General features: G+C 48.5%; 1 pseudogene; it reads right to left on the minus strand.

Moving 5' to 3' along the window:
* Positions 1 to 893: 893 nt before the first annotated feature.
* Positions 894 to 3,104, minus strand: LOC120018953 (annotated as a pseudogene).
* Between the last annotated feature and the right edge of the window lie 15,288 nt (positions 3,105 to 18,392).

Genomic DNA, 18,392 nt, shown 5'->3' on the forward strand with positions numbered 1-18,392 from the left:
AATTAAGCCCTCTGAGAAACTGTCGAGATGAGACATCAGTAACACATTGCAGCTGCTGTAAAAACAGTTTCAGCCACATCCTTCCACAAATACTATTTATACTGCAGATCACTGGCAGTATGTGTCTCAAGCAACATGATTTACTGGTCCTACCCTAAAATGCCCACAGTAGGTTATCATGAAAAACGATTACAAACTCCGTATCAAACTATTATCCAACGGCAATTGCCCATAAAACATGTATGACATACAGTAGTGGCAGCCTAATAGTTCTGTATGAGGCGTGTCATCTCCAAACGATATCCAGCAGCCCTTATGGGTACCGGTCTTTTTAGCTAACATTCCACTCCTTGCCACTACATGTAATTGCCAGAGTCCCCTAGTTAACACAGCCACAAAGTCAAAATTGGCTATAACGTAAACATGTATGAAAAATAAAAAATCCTTTTGGTCTTAATTTAAGGTTAGGGTTAGGCATACGGTTATCAGTGTGGTTAATGTCAGGGATAGGTTTAAAATCATATTTTAAGAAGAGAATAGTAGAATTATGACTTTGTGGCTGTGGTAACTAGTAACGACCAAGAGTGCGCAATGAAGCTGGATTTCAGCAGAGTTGCTTATTGTTTGTTGGAAATAACATTCACACTGATGCAGGCTACTGCCAATCTATTGTATTTAGCCATGTCAATCATTTTAGCTAAAAAAAATTACAATCTTATTTATAGAATCTCTCATTTTCCTTTTCTTGCTACATTGTTGATGGACTTGGACCACTGTTATTCTGTGTTAGGACTCTAGGAGAAAGAGCAGCATTTTTATCCCAACCAGATCAGTGGTACAGGGCGTTACTGAAGGCCTGTTGAGTCAGACTTGGAAGAAGCCCCTGGCTGTGTTCACCCTGTCAGGACCCGGGCCTCTGTTCTGGAGGAACAGCTGTTTCCTGACTCAGTCTGGGGCTGTGACCAGCACACCCCTCCACACCACACACAATTCACTGGGAGTGTAGGCTGTCATGTTCACCAAACGTGCACACACACACACATTGTAGCAAGCACAAAGACATTAACCGTGCTCGCACTTGGCTTGCACTCTTACACTGACACATATCTATGGATTATATAATATTCTTGCTGAGCCTGAGGACCAGTATCTTTATCTAACATTCCACTCCTTGCCACTCGTTGTTATTGCCAAAGAGATTGTCTTTTCTGCCATCTTCAAATATGAACATTCTATCATTAATGAGCTCGAGGTGAACAGATGGGGTGATCCTGTTTGATAACCCTCACAGCTATCCCCCAATGCAAATATTAGATCTCATACGTTTTTTTTCTCCAAAGAAGATGTTGGTAGTTTTTTGTTTGTCCAGAAGAAACCAGTCTCAAAAGTTGCTAGCTCACGTCTGAATTTTCAAACTAAATACATACTGCAATTCCAAACACAAAACCTATTTGCTTTGATTTTAAGCTAACAGCTAAATGTTTGTTTTTGATTCTAATTATATATTTTTCTAGGATCCACATGTTGTCATGGAAAATATGAGTGAAAGGAAAGGAAACAGGGAGCTTCTCAATTAGGTAAAAGTCTGTTGTCTCTCTTCGACTCCTCCGTCCTCCTCTCCTCCATGACCCGCAAACCGAAAGGCAGTTGCCATGTTTAAGAGAGTGTCAATTCGTTAATAGGTGAAAGGGAAGAGTTTGCTCCTCTCCTCTCCTCAATTGCCTCCTACAGTCGAGGATACTCATGTGTAGTGCAAAGTGTTTTGAAATCCGCCACACCCCCCTTGAATCAGCTGTTGTTTTCTCAAAGAAGAAACAAACATTTAAAAATGATACACTTCTTACCGTTTTATCTGTAAAATGTCCCACACAACTAGCTAAATCATTTTTGGATTCCACCCCTGTAAAGGTCATTTGCAAATGATGTGCTAGTGGAGAAGGAGAGTTTCATTTCATACAAGTGCATTTGTTTCCATATTTCCTCCCCTCCTCGATTACCTTTGACTTTTTTCAAAAGGAGATGAGGCGAGGATGGAAGAGAAGACGCGAGGAGTCGAGAAAAAACATTTGAGAATCTACCACAGCTTTGAACTGCACTTGACAATGCAGTTTCATTAGGCTGCAGCAGTTGGTTTTTACTCTAGAGGGCTCTAGTGTCAACTTTGTCGACATTGGAGACAATTAAGTCACCAAAAGCCCCTCTACTAACAGAGGACCTATACTATACTGTCTGCTTCACCAGGAAACTGCCTCATACCACCAAATGAGCACAACCTGAAATTTTAGAGTTGGTTCACTTCGTCATTCAGTTGAAAAATAAGCAGTGGTTCCCAACCAGGGGGCCATCCCAAAAAAACAGGGATGGAATCCAAAAATGATTTAGCTAGTTGTGTGGGACATTTTACAGATAACTTCACTTTACATTTCTGTCTTTCATGCACTTTCTACATTTCCTGGTCAAGTACAGGGCTGAAGGGAAGGAACGATGCCTTACCTCAGGAATCAGTGAGCACTTATTTATAACCAGCCACAGCCGAGAAGTTAACACCATGTGGATAACTGGCAATGAACAGGACAAAACCTTCCTTGTGGACAACTATGGGACAAAGAAGGGCATAAAAGGGCATTGGATGACACGTAGGTGAGCAGCAAGAGGCCAAATTTCTCAGTGATGGCACAGATAAAGTTGAGGCAGCTGAGCAGCCACTCTAGGAACCTTGTGGAGAAGAGGCCCTTATATATAGAAGTTAAAATATGCCACTGCCACCAGGAACCTGGGAGCAGAGTGCAGGCCAATGCAGAAACGCCAGATATGGCACTCTGGTCTCAGGCTTATGGAGGCACTAGTGGAACGTAGATCATTGGGAAACTAAAACAAAAAGAGAGTCAGACCATGTATTTGCATGCTACGTTTTTAATAAAGGGACATGATTGATTATCTTGCTAAAGAGTGTAAGTGGAGTCTTGGAAATGGAACACGGAGGAGATGAAGATGCAGGTAATTACGCCAAGCAGTGGCAGACTGATGGTGCCCACAACACAGGAGGTGAATGATATTCTGATCAGAGGCGTTTCATAACCCAAGACATGTGGACCCTGCAGCATCCTAGTGTAACGATCCTTGTAGTGATGAGAAGAGGAGGACCAATGCGCAGCGTGGTAAGTATCCATTATAATAAGAATACTTGAACAATGAACAAAAACAATAAACTGACAAACGACCGAGACAGTTCCGTATGGTGAAACACAGACACAGAAAATAACCAACCACAAAACCCAAAGGAAAACAGGCTACCTAAATATGGCTCCCAATCAGAGACAACGACAAACACCTGCCTCTGATTGGGAACCATACTAGGCATAACACAGAAATAGACAACCTAGACATACAACATACAAAGCAAACTATGGTCAGGGCGTGACAGTACCCCCCCCCCCCCCCCCAAAGGTGCGGACTCCGGCCGCAAAACCTGAAACTATAGAGGAGGGTCTGGGTGGGCATCTGTCCGCGGTGGCGGCTCTGGCGCGGGACGTGGACCCCACTCCACCATAGTCTTAGCCCGCTTAAGTGGCGTCTTTGGCGCGGCGACCCTCGCCGCCGACCTAGGACTGGGGACCCTAATAAAGGCCACCAATGGACTGAGGGGCGCCTCTGGACTGAGGGGTGCCTATGGACTGAGGGGCACCTCTGGACTGAGGGGCGGCTCCGGACTGAAGGGCGGCTCCGGACTGAAGGGCGGCTCCGGACTGAAGGGCGGCTCAGGCGCCTCTGGACTGAAGGGCGGCTCAGGCGCCTCTGGACTGAAGGGCGGCTCAGGCGCCTCTGGACTGAAGGGCGGCTCAGGCGGCTCCTGACTGAAGGGCGGCTCAGGCTGGTCCTGACTGAAGGGCGGCTCAGGCGGCTCCTGACTGAAGGGCGGCTCAGGCGGCTCCTGACTGAAGGGCAGCTCAGGCGGCTCCTGACTGAAGGGCGGCTCAGGCGGCTCAGGACAGACGGGCGGCTTAGGCGGCTCAGGACAGACGGGCGGCTCAGGCGGCTCAGGACAGACGGGCGGCTCAGGCAGCTCAAGACAGACGGGAGCACCTGTAGGGAGGAGACGGAGAGACAGCCTGGTGCGTGTGGCTGCCACAGGACCCACCAGGCTGGGGAGACCTACAGGAGGCCTGGTGCTTGGAGGAGGCACCGGAAGGACCGGGCTGTGGGGGAGCACTGAAGCTCTGGTGCGCAGCCTTGACACCACTCCCCCAGGCTGGATGACTACTCTAGCCCGGACCCTCCAGAGTGCAGGCACAGGTTGAACCGGGCTGTCGGTGAGCACTGGAGATCTGGTGCATACTACGCGCACCTCCCCCTTATGCTCAATTCCCACATTCGCCCGGCACGAGCGGAGCGCAGGCATAGGACGCACTGCACCCTTCCAGCGCCCCGGAGACACAGCACGCAGAGCCGGCACAGGATTCCCTGGACCGAAACGGCGTACCGGAGACCAGACACGCTGAGCAGGCACAATACACCCTGGCTGGATGCCCACACTCGCATGACACTTTCGGGGGGCTGTCCTATAGCGCACTGGGCTATGGGCACGTACTGGCGACACCGTGCGCTTAACCGCATAACACGGTGCCTGACCAGTGACGCGCTGCTTACAATAAGCACGAGGAGTGGGCTCAGGTCTCCAACCTGACTCTGCCACACTCCCCGTGTACCACCCCCCCAAAACATTTTTGGGGGCTGCCTCTCGTACCTGTCGCGCTGCCGTGCTGCCTCATATCGCCGCCGCTCAGCTTTCGCTGCCTCCAGCTCTGCCTTGGGGCGGCGATATTCCCCAGCCTGTGCCCAGGGTCCTTTCCCGTCCAAAATCTCCTCCCATGTCCAGGAGTCCAGAACTCCCTGCTGCCCGATACCACACTGCTTGGTCCTTGGTTGGTGGGTGATTCTGTAACGCTCGTCGTGGTTGGAAGAAGAGGACCATTGCGCAGCGTGGTAAGTGTCCATATTGTTTTAATACGAATAACGAACACTGAACAAAAACAATAAAACGACAAACGAACACTCCTGTACGGTGAAACAAAACACAGAACAGAAAATAATCACCCACAAAACACAATGAAAAACAGGCTACCTAAATATGGCTCCCAATCAGAGACAACGACTGACACCTGCCTCTGATTGAGAAACCATACTAGGCCCAACACATAGAAATCTACCAACAGAACAAAACATAGAAAAATAACATAGAATGCCCACCCCAACTCACGACCTGACCAAACTAAAATAAAGACATAACAAAGGTTCAGAATGTCCACTGACAACCCTTCTATATTGCACACCCTTTAGCTTGTCTATTTTCATCTCACACAATTCTACATTCATTTTTCCAAACTTAAAATTTCATTAGCAACTGACCTCAAACTACTTTCAGAATGTCCACGGACTGGTGGAGACGGGTGCCACGAGGCATCCAGTGCGGTAACGCAACCGATCCCGGAAAGCTGGCGAGAGTTATCTTTTCTTTGTAAAGGGCAGGGCACCCTGGAATGGGTTCACCCCGAGAGAGGGGCCCAAGCCCTGGAAAGCGTTGTGGTTTCGGCGGTGTCTGGTGAGCCCTCCCTGGCTCTCCCTGGTGTGTAAATCTCACGCCGGGAATTACCCATATCCGCAGCAGGTCTCCAAGATGAACAGCCTCTTGTATGCTATAACAATGTAGTGTCACGAATCCCGCTTCCTGAGTCTGGGTTTGCCTGTGTGTCTGTCCTGGAGTGTGTTTCAGGTGTCCTGGAACGCACCCTGTCTGGTTGCCGGGCGAATTAGCTCATTGGGAGATTGATGTTCACCCGCACCTGTTTCCCATCAGTAATCTGCACACCTGTCCTGATCATCATCTCTACCCTTCAAAAGCTCTGACCTGACTTCCATTCCCTGCCGGATCGTTAGCCATGAACAGTATGTTGTGCCTGAGTACCAGACTCCAGTTGGATAGTATTTGTTTTGTTGTTTTCATTTACGTATTGCTTGCCTTGAACTTACCTCCGTTTGTTTTGCCTTCAGTTACTCACCTGGATCATTCACTCCATTCCCGCCTGGTTGACAGAGGATTCTACTACTACATTGGACTCACCTATTTCTTCTCATCTATTCACCACCGCTGGCCGCTACGCCATCTGGACATATCTACCTTTTCACATTTTATTGTAAATAAATACTCACCTTCTTCCTACGCTCCTTGTCCTGGTCTGCTTCTGGGTTCGATCTTGAAAGATCGTGACATGTAGGTAAGGAAAGTTGGCAAAAAAGATCTGTAACTTCAGGATCGGCTCTAAGGGCTGGGTCGGTCGGGCTGGGGTGCGAAGCGGGGCTGGGCTCGAACCGCGGCTGGGGGAGCAGTTGCTCCGTCGCCCTGCTCTCGCCACCATTGCAAGTTTTTTGTGCGGCAGGAGAGTAAGGCTGTTCGTGATGGGGTTGGGGTGTGGCTGGATGAGTTGCTGCCCCTCTCCTGATGCACACCGGATGTTTGTGGGGAACCTGGTGCTAAATCACTCGTAGACGACCTGATTCTGGGCAGGGTTTCGTATGTCGCAGAGCAGCTCACTCGCTGCGATCTATTGAAAGTCAGCCCTCAATCCAAGCACAGAGCCTGTTTCGGGTTAAAAGGTGCACAAAGCCTATTTCGAATTACCACACGTACAGAGCCTGTTACGGGTTACCAGGTGCACGTGGATCCTGACAGCGGGACTATAGACATCTTTGTAAATCCAGGGAGTAAGCTATACTCTAAGGCCAAGGGAGAGGGGTGTTGACCAGGTAGGGAGAGTAGGTGTGGAGGCCTGGAGGTATGTAGTTCCAGGGAGTAAGCTATACACTCTCAGGCCCAGGGAAAGGGCAGGCAGGCGGGCAGGGAGTGTAGGTCTAGAGGCCAGGAGTCAGAGGTCACCAGGTCAATGGGGGCCTGTCTGGAGGTCAGGAAGGCCCCAGGGAGAAGGCCCTGGTGAATAGGTGTGTGAGTGACAATTTCCTTCAGGGGGGAAGAGCAGGCAAATTCATGTAAAACGTGTGAGATGAAAATGGGCAAACTAAGGGTGTGCAATGTGTAGGCCCACTGAGTGTACATTCTGAACTGTGTTTAAAGTCAGTAGGTGACATGACCAAGGAGCTATTGAAATTAGAAAGTTTTTAAAAAATTATGTGAAAACGTGTGAGATGAAATTGGACAAACTAAAGGGTGTGCAATATTGAAGGGTAGTCAGTGGATATTCTGAACCTTGTTTGAAGTCAGTAACCTGTAACAGCAAGATGAAACTCTGTGGAATTCGATCTTCACTGAATTGAATTCTCCCTTTGAATATTATTCCAGGTAGGCTATAATTTCTCTCTTTTGCTGAACTATGCACAGTTGAAAATGGTATATTCACAATGTACATATTTAGGAATGTATATACCAAGGTTCCCCAACTGGCGGCCCGTGGGCGAAATTTGGCACGGGGATAGTTTTATTTGACCTCCCGAGTTTTCTAAGCAAAAAATGAAAAGAAAAAGAAAAGGGTTTTTATTTTCGTTGTTGGCCATAAAAGACTGTTAAAACACCAGGAAATCAGCTCCAGGGGATTTTTATTTAAGAAATCTAGTCCCAAGTATTCCCACGCATAATAAAGAGACACGTGATCATATACAAATGTAAGCAAGGTTTGAAATGATTATGTTTTCGTTAAACAATATATCTGTTTGGGCTTCTTGCTGTCAGTTTGCAATTTATTTGTAAGTACAGTATGTTCTGGCCACCTGACCATCCGCTCAAGACAAAATCGGCCCACGGTTGATTTTAGTTAATGATCCCGAGTGGCGCAGCGGCTAAGGTATTGCAGATCAGTGCTAGAGGTGTCACTACAGACACCCTGGTTCGAATCCAGGCATGGTTTCCAGGTGTTTGATGCCATTCTATTTGCTCCGTTCCCACCATTATTAGTGGTTCTGTAAAGACACAGAAATTGAGAGATAATAAATATAAACATGGAATGCAATGAGTAGAGCAGGATGAATGTATGCATATCAAAGGAGCTACAACAGAGAATAAAAATGGAACAGACCTGCAACAGCACAATTGGTAAGAACAGTATCTAATAACCAGGAATGACATAATAGTACAATAATACCAACAGCAGAGTTCATGTAAACATCTTACCAAATACCATACAGGGAGTCTATACAAATGGGCAACATAAATAGCAAGCATTACACTAAAAGGTAATAGTAGCCTATACTAATAACAATGTCAGCATATAACATTGTAATAGCTACGCAGTGATATACAAAGGCAAGCTAAACAACAATAACAACTCACTCTGTGTTCACGCTCACGTTCACGTTCAGGTACGGCAATATTGACTCCCTTGGAGAGTGTGGGTCACGCTGGCTAGCCATTCAGGACCTGGAGAGACTGTGTGGTTTGAGCGTGCACAGGGTGAGACACATGGCTATTGTCCGACTGGCTGAAGCCATGACTGGATGAGATATCCATCTCTCACCTGAGGGGGATAAAGGGTGAAGATGGGTGAGAGTCAGACAGCGTGGCTTCAGCCAGACATAAATAACAACACACACGCTACACACTAGTCCCACAGAGCCCTCTGGGGGGGATTCTGAAACAACACAAGGGTTACTGATGTAACTAACCCCATTATTACTGGTCTCCCGGAGGAGGAGGTGATGGGGGGCGGGTCTTAGCTAACATATGGAATTATTTTAAGATGTCATACCAAGGATAATTTAGCTTTTTTATTTTGAATTTTAAGACCCCTTTATGTATCAAATATACACTGCTCAAAAAAATAAAGGGAACACTAAAATAACACATCCTAGAACTGAATGAATGAAATATTATTATTAAATTTCTTTACATAGTTGAATGTGCTGACAACAAAATCACACAAAAATTATCAATGGAAATCAAATTTATCAACCCATGGAGGTCTGGATTTGGAGTCACACTCAAAATTAAAGTGGAAAACCACACTACAGGCTGATCCAACTTTGATGTAATGTCCTTAAAACAAGTCAAAATGAGGCTCAGTAGTGTGTGTGGCCTCCACGTGCCTGTATGACCTCCCTACAACGCCTGGGCATGCTCCTGATGAGGTGGCGGATGGTCTCCTGAGGGATCTCCTCCCAGACCTGGACTAAAGCATCCGCCAACTCCTGGACAGTCTGTGGTGCAACGTGGCGTTGGTGGATGGAGCGAGACATGATGTGCCAGATGTGCTCAATTGGATTCAGGTCTGGGGAACGGGCGGGCCAGTCCATAGCATCAATGCCTTCCTCTTGCAGGAACTGTTGACACACTCCAGCCACATGAGGTCTAGCATTGTCTTGCATTAGGAGGAACCCAGGGCCAACCGCACCAGCATATGGTCTCACAAGGGGTCTGAGGATCTCATCTCGGTACCTAATGGCAGTCAGGCTACCTCTGGCGAGCACATGGAGGGCTGTGCGGCCCCCCAAAGAAATGCCACCCCACACCATGACTGACCCATCGCCAAACCGGTCATGCTGGAGGATGTTGCAGGCAGCAGAACGTTCTCCACGGCGTCTCCAGACTCTGTCACGTCTGTCACGTGCTCAGTGTGAACCTGCTTTCATCTGTGAAGAGCACAGGGCGCCAGTGGCGAATTTGCCAATCTTGGTGTTCTCTGGCAAATGCCAAACGTCCTGCACGGTGTTGGGCTGTAAGCACAACCCCCACCTGTGGACGTCGGGCCCTCATACCACCCTCATGGAGTCTGTTTCTGACCGTTTGAGCAGACACATGCACATTTTTGGCCTGCTGGAGGTCATTTTGCAGGGCTCTGGCAGTGCTCCTCCTTGCACAAAGGCGGGGGTAGCGGTCCTGCTGCTGGGTTGTTGCCCTCCTACGGCCTCCTCCACGTCTCCTGATGTACTGGCCTGTCTCCTGGTAGCGCCTCCATGCTCTGGACACTACGCTGACAGACACAGAAAACCTTCTTGCCACAGCTCGCATTGATGTGCCATCCTGGATGAGCTGCACTACTTGAGCCACTTGTGTGGGTTGTAGACTCCGTCTCATGCTACCACTAGAGTGAAAGCACCGCCAGCATTCAAAAGTGACCAAAACATCAGCCAGGAAGCATAGGAACTGAGAAGTGGTCTGTGGTCACCACCTGCAGAACCACTCCTTTATTGGGGGTGTCTTGCTAATTGCCTATAATTTCAACCTGTTGCCTATTCCATTTGCACAACAGCATGTGAAATTTATTGTCAATCAGTGTCACGTTCTTTCAAAATCGAACCCAGAAGCAGACCAGGACAAGGAGAGTAGGAAGAAGGTGAGTATTTATTTACAAGTGAATATGAAGGGGTAGAAATATCCAGGTGGCGTAGCGGGCAGCGGTGGTGAGTTGATGGGAGTGAATAGGTGGGTCCAAGGGAGTAGCGGAAGCCTCCGACGACCAGGCAGGAATGGGGTAAGTGATCCGGGTGAATAACTGAAGACAGAACAAACGGAGGTAAGTTTAAGGCAAGCAAGACGTACAAAACAAAACAAATTCTATCAAGCTGGAGGCTGATACGCTGGCACAACATACTGTTCATGGCTAACGATCCGGCAGGGAATGGATGTCAGGTCCGGGCTTATGAAGAGGAGAGATGATGATCAGGACCAGGTGTGCAGATAGCTGATGGGATACAGGTGCGGGTAATCTGAGATCTCCCAACTAGCTAAATCGCCCGGCAACCAGACAGGGTGCGTTCCAGGACACCGGAAAAAACACTCCAGAACAGAACACAGGCAAAAAACAGACTCAGGAAACGGGATTCGTGACAGTACCCCCCCTCCGACGAACGCCACCGGGCGGACTACCCGGAGCGCCAGGGTGGAGGCGGTAGAAGTCACGAAGCAGGTCAGCGTCAAGGATCTGACGCCGGGAAATCCAACTCCTCTCCTCTGGACCATATCCTTCCCAATCCACTAGATACTGGAACCCTCGACCCCGCCGTCTTGAGTCCATGATGCGGCGCACCGTGTAGACAGGACCACCTCCGATCATCCGAGGAGGAGGAGGACGAGGAGGAGGGGGCAACAGAGGACTGAGGAGAACCGGCTTGAGGCAGGAGACATGAAAGGTGGGATGTACTCTAAGTGTTGCAGGCAACTTGAGTCGGACCACAACAGGATTAATGATTCTCTCCACTACAAACGGACCAATGAACTTCGGTGACAGTTTCCTCGACTCAGTCCGTAGAGGAAGATCCCGTGTAGCCAACCAAACCTTATCTCCGACCGTATAAGCGGGGGCAGGAATACGGCGACGATTCGCCTGGATCTGATACCGGTCAGAAACTCTAAGGAGAGCCTTCCTGGCCCTATGCCAGGTCCGGTGGCAACGACGAATGTGGGTCTGGACAGAGGGAACCGAGAGATCCCTCTCCTGAGAAGGAAACAAGGGAGGTTGGTAACCATACAGGCACTGGAAGGGAGACATCCCAGTAGCAGATGAAGGGAGAGTATTATGGGCATACTCGACCCAGGGTAATTGAGAGGACCAAGAGGTGGGATCAGAGGAAACAAGACAGCGCAGCGTGGACTCCATCTTCTGGTTGGCTCTCTCCGCCTGACCATTAGATTGGGGGTGAAATCCAGAAGTGAGACTGACTGTAGCTCCAATGGCCAAACAGAAGGATCTCCAGACAGCAGAGGTAAACTGAGGACCACGGTCAGAAACAATGTCACAGGGCAACCCGTGGACCCTGAAAACCTCCCTAACCAGGATCTCGGACGTCTCAGTGGCAGAAGGCAGCTTGGAGAGGGGGACAAAGTGAGCAAACTTGCTGAATCTGTCCACAATGGTCAGAATAACCGTGTTACCAACAGAAGAGGGCAACCCCGTGACAAAGTCCAGGGCCAGATGCGACCAAGGTCGCCGGGGAATAGGTAGGGGGTGAAGAAGCCCAGAGCTGGGCCGATTGGTACTCTTATTCTGCGCACAAACAGGACAAGCGGCAACAAACCTCCGGGTATCTTCTCCCATGGCGGGCCACCAAAATCGTCTGCGCAGTAGCGCCATAGTCCGAGCAACGCCAGGGTGACAAGCTATCTTGCTGGCGTGGGCCCACTGAAGGACAGCAGAACGGACCGACTCAGGCACGAACAACCGACCGGGTGGACCGTTACCGGGCCCGGGCTGCGTCCGAAGGGCCGCCATCACATCCTCCTCAATCCTCCATGTAACGGCTCCCACGACAACATTCTGGGGAAGAATCGTCTCAGTCTTGGCCCCACTCTCCTCCGTCTTGGAGAACATCCGGGACAGGGCGTCCGCCTTCCCGTTCTTCGACCCAGGTCGGAACGTCAGGGAAAAATTGAAGCGTCCAAAAAACAAAGCCCACCTGGCCTGACGGGAGTTGAGACGTTTAGCCGATTGCACGTAAGCCAGATTCTTGTGGTCAGTCCAGACCACAAACGGTTGCTCCGCTCCCTCCAACCAGTGACACCACTCCTCCAAGGCAAGCTTCACAGCGAGAAGCTCCCGGTTACCCACATCGTAGTTTCTTTCAGCTGGAGAAAGACGACAAGAGTAGAAGGCGCAGGGATGGAGTTTACCGTCAGTGGAGCTACGCTGGGACAGGATGGCGCCCACCCCCACATCAGACGCGTCCACCTCAACAACAAACTGACGGGAAGTGTCAGGTTGAGAGAGAATCGGGGCGTTGGTGAATCGGCTCTTCAAGTCCAGAAATGCTCGGTCTGCCTCAGGAGTCCAACAGAAATCTCTGGTGCAAGACGTCAGGGCAGTTAAAGGGACGGCCACCCGGCTGTAATCACGGATAAACCTCCGATAGAAGTTCGCAAACCCCAGGAATCTCTGGAGCTGCAATCTCGTACCGGGCTGGGCCCAATCCCGAACCACCCGAACCTTCTCTTGGTCCATCATGATCTCTCCCCTGGAGATGATGTACCCGAGGAAGGACGTCGTGTGGGCGTGAAAATCACACTTCTCAGCCTTCACGAACAGACGGTTCTCCAATAACCGCTGCAGGACCTGCTTGACATGCTGGACGTGGCTAGAAAGCTCCCTCGAGAAGATGAGGATATCATCCAGGTAAACGAACACAAAAATACCAATCATATCTCTCAGAACATCATTCACCATACTTTGGAACACAGCAGGAGCGTTGGTCAGTCCAAACGGCATCACCTGGTACTCGAAATGTCCCATAGGAGTATTGAACCCAGTCAACCACTCGTCCCCCTCTTTGATCTGAACCAAATGATAAGCATTACGTAGGTCAAGCTTCGTAAAAACCGTAGCACCCTGTAAAGAGTCGAAAGCAGAGCTCATCAAGGGCAGGGGATACTTGTTCTTGACCGTAATATCATTCAACCCCCGATAATCAATACATGGTCGAAGAGAGCCATCCTTCTTACTCACAAAAAAGAATCCTGCTCCCAGAGGTGATGACGAGGGGCGAATGAGACCTGCAGCTAGAGATTCCTTGATGTAGGTCTCCAAGGCTTCACGTTCAGGTCGAGAGATACTGTATAACCGTCCCTTGGGAAAGGCAGCTCCAGGGAACAGATTAATCGCACAGTCATAAGGTCGGTGGGGAGGAAGCGACAGAGCCTTCTGCTTACTGAATACTTCACCCAACTCGTGATATGTTTCTGGAACCAGGGACAAATCAGGAGGAGCAGAGTCACTGACCTGACTGGGAACAGCAGGAGAACAGACAGTCCTAAGGCAGTTAGCATGACACTCAATGCTCCAACTAGTTACCTTACCCGTCACCCAATCAAACGAGGGATTGTGTTCCTTCAGCCAGGGGTAACCAAGAACCAGAGGAACATGGGGCGAGGACAGAATGAGGAAGGAGATAAACTCTGAATGATTCCCCGACAACAACATCTTAACCGGTTCAGTCCTCATAGTGATCCATGCCAGACTACTGCCGTTCAGAGTGGTTGCTTCAATGGCTTCCGGCAATTGCTCCTTGGAAAGCCCCAGCTGTTCCACCAAGTCGGCATCAATAAAGCTGCCATCGGCACCTGAATCGATAAAAGCGTTCATCTCTAAGCTCTGATCTTTATTCATAAGGGTCGCAGGAAAACGGGGTCTGACAGGGTTCTTGAGAGGTTGAAACTGGCTCGCAAAAATTTCCTCCCAAAACTAGCGAGCCGGGCAGTTTAACGGGCGCTGTGGACAAGCGGAGATGTAATGTCCCGAGCTACCACAGTAGAGGCAGCTGTTGGTCTCACGTCTACGTTGGCGCTCCTCCTTAGTTAGCCCGTGTCGCCCCACTTGCATTGGTTCAGGATCTGGTGGCAAGACCCCTCCACTAATCCCGTGTGGGGAATCATGATCAACACGTTCTGGTCCATTTCCTGAACCGAATGGTAACCGAGTTGCTGATTGATTGGACGGCCCCCACTGCTTCTCCCTCCTCTCTCGGACTCTATTATCTACCCGAATAGATAAAGTGACCAAGCTGTCTAGGTCACTAGGCTCTGGATAGGATATCAGCTCGTCCTTGAGTTGCTCCGACAACCCCTGGTAAAAAGCCGCTTGTAGTGACTCCTCATTCCAACCACTCTCCACAGCCAATGTCCTGAATTCGATCATAAAGTCTGCCACACTGCGAGCTCCTTGGCGAAGAGTGAACAAACGTTTAGCTGCGTCCTTACCTCGGACTGGATGGTCAAAAAGCTTTCTCATCTCCGCCGTGAACTCCTGGTATGAAGCCATGCAGGTGTCCTGTCGTTCCCAAATGGCTGAAGCCCATTCCAGAGCTCTACCACGCAGCAGTTCAATCACGAAACCTATCCTAGCCTTATCTGTGGCGTAAGATTAGGGCTGTAGATCAAAAACTAAGCCACACTGCATAAGAAATGAACGGCATCTTCCGAAATCCCCCTCGTACTTATCAGGCGTCGGAACCTTGGGCTCACGGAAGGAAACCTCTCCAGAATCGGCAGGTGAGATGGGTGAAACAGGTGGTGGATGTCCCGCCGGCAAACTGAGCTGATCCTGGATATTCGTCAAGCTAGCAGATAAGTTCCGGACTGAACCCGCTATCTCCTGTAGCGCCGTGTTGTGTTGTTCCAATATCTTCCCCTGCTGGGTAACGGCATGGCAAACGGAGTCCAGGTCCGCTGGGTTCATCCTTGGCCGGATCGTTCTGTCACGTTCTTTCAAAATCGAACCCAGAAGCAGACCAGGACAAGGAGAGTAGGAAGAAGGTGAGTATTTATTTACAAGTGAATATGAAGGGGTAGAAATATCCAGGTGGCGTAGCGGGCAGCGGTGGTGAGTTGATGGGAGTGAATAGGTGGGTCCAAGGGAGTAGCGGAAGCCTCCGACGACCAGGCAGGAATGGGGTAAGTGATCCGGGTGAATAACTGAAGACAGAACAAACGGAGGTAAGTTTAAGGCAAGCAAGACGTACAAAACAACAAAACAAATTCTATCAAGCTGGAGGCTGATACGCTGGCACAACATACTGTTCATGGCTAACGATCCGGCAGGGAATGGATGTCAGGTCCGGGCTTATGAAGAGGAGAGATGATGATCAGGACCAGGTGTGCAGATAGCTGATGGGATACAGGTGCGGGTAATCTGAGATCTCCCAACTAGCTAAATCGCCCGGCAACCAGACAGGGTGCGTTCCAGGACACCGGAAAAAACACTCCAGAACAGAACACAGGCAAAAAACAGACTCAGGAAACGGGATTCGTGACAATCAGTGTTGCTTCCTAAGTGGACAGTTTGATTTCACAGAAGTGTGATTGACTTGGAGTTACATTGTGTTGTTTAAGTGTTCCCTTTATTTTTTTGAGCAGTGTATATATAAAGCATTTATTGGGGGAAACATTAAATTTGGCATTACCGCTATTAGCCAAAAGAAACGTATTAAATAACAGATTCACTACATGGAAAAACAGATAGTCCCCAAGAAAATCTAAAGGATGTTTGTACTGAAGTGTCTGTCCTATATCTGAGAGATATACACTACATGACCAAAAGTATGTGGACACCTGCTCGTCAAACATGTCATTCCCAAATCATGGGCATTAATATGGAGTTAGTCCCCTTTGCTGCTGTAACAGCCTCCACTCTTCTGGGAAGGCTTTCCACTAGATGTTGGAACATTGCTGCGAGGACTTGCCTCCATTCAGCCACAAGAGCATTAGTGAGGTCTGGCACTGATGTTGGGCGATTAGGCCTGGCTGGCAGTTGGCGTTCCAATTCATCCCAAAGGTGTTCGATGGGGTTGAGGTCAGGGCTCTGTGCAGGCCAGTCAAGATCTTCCACACTAATCTCGACAAACCATTTCTGTATGGACCTAGTTTGTGCACAGGGGCATTGTGATGCTGAAACAGAAAAGGACCTTCCCCGAACTGTTGCCACAAAGTTGAAAGCACAGAATTGTCTAGAATGTCATTGTATGCTGTAGTGTTAATATTTCCCTTCACTGGAACTAAGGGGCCTAGCCCGAATCATGAAAAACAGCCCCAGACCATTATTCCTCCTGCACTTAACTTTACAGTTGGCACTATGCATTCGGGCAGGTAGCATCCTCCTACGGACAAACCCAGATTCGTCCGTCGGACTGACAGATGGTGAAGCGTGGTTCATCACTCCAGAGCACGCATTTTCACTGCCCAGAGTCTAATGGCGGCGAGCTTTACACCACTACAGCTGACGCTCTGCATTGCACATGGTGATCTTAGGCTTGTGTGAAGCTGCTCGACCATGGAAACCCATTTAAGGAAGGTCCCAACGAACATTTATTGTGCTGAAGTTGCTTTCAGAGGCAGTTTGGAACTCGGTAGTGAGTGTTGCAACCGAGTACAGACCATTTTTACACACTAGGTGCTTCAGCACTCGGTGGTCTCGTTCTGTGAGCTAGTGTGGCCTACCACTTCGAATCTGAGCCGTTTTTGCTCCTAGATGTTTCCACTTCACAATAACAGCACTTACAGGTGACCGGGACAGCTCTAGCAGGGCAGACATTTTACAAACTGACTTGTTAGAAAGGTGGCATCCTATGATGGTCACTGAGCTCTCCAGTAAAGCCATTCTACTGCCAATGTTTGTCTATGGAGATTGCATGGTTGAGTGCTCGATTTTATGCACCTGTCAGCAATGTATGGTGTGTATATATGGTGTGTATATATATATTTATATATATATATATTCTTTTTTTTACGTGTATTTATCCCCTTATTTTAGGCACTCAACTATCTCTATATATACTTCCTTTACATTTTTAAACTGATACCTGGGACCTTCAGACAACGATTTTGAGGTTTGGGCATCCTAGAGCAAAACGGGAGTCTCAGCTATTCAATAGAATGGTCATAGTAATAGTTTTTAGGCCAAACTATTCAGATGCAACATATGATTTTGTGAGGAGATGGATTTTGTAGGCTAAGAGGTAATGATGAATCACTGTGACAGTGACTGATTATTTCCTCTATACCAGTTAGATTCTCATTAGAAAACCTTCACCGCTGTTTCCCAAGTAGGAGGCAGGATCCAGTTGTTTAGGGGTCGTCTTATATAATGTAAACCTGTGGCCCTTCTCTGCATCCCTCTCAAAAGGCTTTATTGAAACAGCGAAGCAGAGTAACATCTGGCTCACTCAAATCCACTGAGACCACTTTAAATAGTTGCTTCTGGCAGTGTTCCGAATTCAATTATGTTTAAGAATTGGAAATTATTTCCTAGAAAAAACATATTCTTTAACATGTGGGAATATCCTCTAATATATATATTTTTTAAACAGGTTCAAAGACTGGAGAGAAAGTGAAATGGTCGAGTAAATTCATAGTATGCAGAGGATTTGTCCAGATGTATCTTGTGGAAAACTCATGCAAAAGATCTTTCTAAACAAATGGGGGAAAAAGTAAGGATAGAGGACTTCAATGTGGCAGGTAGCCAAGTGGTTAGAGCGTTGGCCCAGTAAGGTCGCTACCTGAGACGACAAGGTGAAAAAATGGTTGATTGTAGCCTTGAGCAAGGAACGTAACCCAGCCTACATGGAGTGATCATTACTCTCATTACTCCCGGGGCACCAAAATAATGCCTGACTCTGTAAAATAACACATTACACTGCACCTATCTAGTGTGTGTGACAATGAAGACATTTCCCCCCCCCCCCTTTTTTTATGCATGCATTTGACCTACAAGAACAGTGTACAGTATGTCTATTAGAGGGCCCTACAGCCATCTGCATGTTTATTAGGATGTGTGTCAACACATCTCTCCTTAGGGTCAACAGATACCTCAGTTGCATCTGCTGGCTCCTAATTGCAGCTTTGCTTGATCTCTTGCTATAGCATCAGTAGTCTACTCCCAAATCATTGCAGTGTTCTGAATAATCTGCCA

This window comes from Salvelinus namaycush, chromosome 23 (assembly GCF_016432855.1).
Source record: "Salvelinus namaycush isolate Seneca chromosome 23, SaNama_1.0, whole genome shotgun sequence".
NCBI classification, from domain to species: Eukaryota; Metazoa; Chordata; class Actinopteri; order Salmoniformes; family Salmonidae; genus Salvelinus; species Salvelinus namaycush.